Genomic DNA, 2,716 nt, shown 5'->3' with positions numbered 1-2,716 from the left:
ATAATTACTCTTAGCTATAAATTAAGTCTAAAGAGAAAGACTGAAAAGGTGACTTAAGGACCCTTAATCACTAATTATCTGAACATGGGCATCCTTAGGAAACACACTAATGGTGGGAATCCTGTATTCACTCTCTTATCTGCTCCTCCTCCAGAAGAAGAAAATACAGAAACTTTTACATAGGCTAGGGAAACCTCCTTTGATATGTAAAAATCCTAGCTGTTAGATTAACCTTTATAGGTAAATGTCTGTTAATGTTTACTTTTTCCTGTGTTTACTGGTTTAAAAAATATATATCTAAGTGAAGGACAGTCAAGGCTCTCAGTCTAAAAGACTGTTAGGTCCCTGGCTTTTCAATTTCTCTCTTCTTTTGTCTTGTTTTCTATTTTCTTTTCCTTTTTTTCTTTTTCTTTTCTTTTTGTTAGGTCCCATGCTTTTCAATTTCTCTCTTCTTTTGTCTTGTTTTCTTATTTCTTTTCCTTTTTTTCTTTTTCTTTTCTTTTTGTTTTGTTTTGTTTTGTTTTGTTTTGTTTTGGGGCGACACCCTGTGACACTCAGGGTTCTGTACTCAAAAATCGCTCCTGGCTCGGGCACCATACCGGACACCGGAATTGAACCTAGGTCAGTCCCGAGTCAGCAAGGCAAACGCCCTCCCGATGCGCTAAAGCTCCAGCCCCTTGTCTTGTCTTCTTAATTTCACTCATTTCCCTGTTTCATGTTCATTAACCAGGAGCTGGTTCCCGGCACAGTAATGCACAGAGTTTGAGTTTGATCTTTCAAACTAGTATAGTACACACAAAGCAAAATAACTTTTTATTCTGAATAACAAGGATATCGCTTCTCGGCCTTTTGGCTAAGATCAAGTATAGTATCTGAATAACAAGGACTATACATAATTTTTGAAAGTGTGCTAGAAATTATGTATGTGTATATATAATATACCAATATATGTCTACCTGTATAATTAATTAAAATGAAAGGTATCCTTCTCTAGTCTTTGTATCTTTTTTTTATATTTATTGAACCCAGATTATATCAGCCTACATATATATACACATATATGTATATATAGACAGGCTGATATATATGCATATATATAGGTAGACAGGCTGATATATATATGTATATATATGTACATGTCATTAACAGCACTGGGACTATATTTTATTAGTTTATAAGAATTTGCCAAAGAAGCAAATTTAAATATAGCATCAAAATAACCTATTATTTTCATAAGTTTAACTATATACTTTTACAAGTGCAAAATAAACACCAATAATTTACGAGTTCAATTGAAGTGTAATAGATTTATGAAGCCAGGTGTAGGATTCCTGTTGTATCTACCAACTTCATTTAAAAATATAATTTAGCTAGAATTACCAAAAGGAAAATCTTTTAGAAGCATCACTACAGGTAAATCTGATTTGAATGACAATTCTATATATTTTATGAAGAATTGAGTGCCATATTAATAATATCATTTAGTATCATCAACATTTTATGTAGACTTCTATTTACTATTATATAATATATTGAAAGTGTGGAATATTTCATACTAAAATTATTTCAACAATTTATCATGTTTCTTGGTTATTAGAACAAATATTTGTTTATATTTTGTCCTATTATATATGCTAGAATTAATGAAATAAAGGTGTCTGCAATATGTAACTAACTTTTAGCAAACAAATCTAACACAACTACTCAGGCCCTAAAGGACATTTATCATAAGACCTACCAAATAGAAATATTACACTCATATTCTTGTATTATGTCTCATAAAAACATAAAATCAAAATAAATATTAATATATTTGCAGTTGTCTATCCACACATAAATAAAACAAATTAAGTGGTGACCTGTAACTTATCAACTTTGTTCTTTCAATACCTAATCCTAAAAACCTAAAATACCTAATCCTAAAAACAATATATAAAACCACAAGTACTTGTAAACTTATGTAATCATCACTATTTGAATAAAAAACCTGTAATTTACCCCTTTTTCTCATAGATGTGAATAATTTTTCCAGATAAAAAGAAGAAATGTTAAATTTCCAGGTCCAGAGTCATATACCACAGTAGGTAGGACATTTGCCTTTATTGCAGCAAATATTGGTTCAAACCATGAGCCCCCAGATGTCCAATGATCATGCTAAGAGTAATTTCTAAAAGCAGAGCCAAAAGTTACTCCTGAGCACTGACAGCAGGTGTAACACACACACACACACACACACACACACAAATATAAAACTTCAATTTCAAATAAATCCTAGGACTAAAGATATTTTCTAATGATTCTTCAAATTTGAACAATCTCACCTTTGAGGTAAAACAGGTGGTATAATTATGCTTTAAAACTAAAACATAAATATAGAATACAATTTCTTGAAGAAATAGAAAATATTTTAATTTTAATATAAAATATTAATATTAATATTTTAATATTTTGGCAAACATCATTTTTGTAAAGGAAATATATAATCTATAAAGTAAAGAGTTAATTTAAATAAATTGAAATTGTTCTGGTGATTTATATGACTTTTTGAGAATAAATAATTGGCAATAACTAGACATTAGGCTGACATTTCCCTCGTTAGCCTTCTGCATCACGTAGAAGTCCTTGGAGGAGATCTAGGACTAAAAAAATCTGCTATGAATCCCTACATAGTACAGACCTCACATATCATCAATATCATGAATAGCTAGCCATCAAG

General features: G+C 30.4%; 1 pseudogene; it reads left to right on the top strand.

The window, feature by feature from the left end:
- Positions 1-833: 833 nt before the first annotated feature.
- LOC126008177 (uncharacterized) lies at positions 834-969 on the top strand (annotated as a pseudogene).
- The last annotated feature ends 1,747 nt before the right edge of the window (positions 970-2,716 follow it).

This window comes from Suncus etruscus, chromosome 4 (assembly GCF_024139225.1).
Source record: "Suncus etruscus isolate mSunEtr1 chromosome 4, mSunEtr1.pri.cur, whole genome shotgun sequence".
Taxonomy (NCBI): domain Eukaryota; kingdom Metazoa; phylum Chordata; class Mammalia; order Eulipotyphla; family Soricidae; genus Suncus; species Suncus etruscus.
This window is presented reverse-complemented; position numbering and strand designations above follow the sequence as displayed.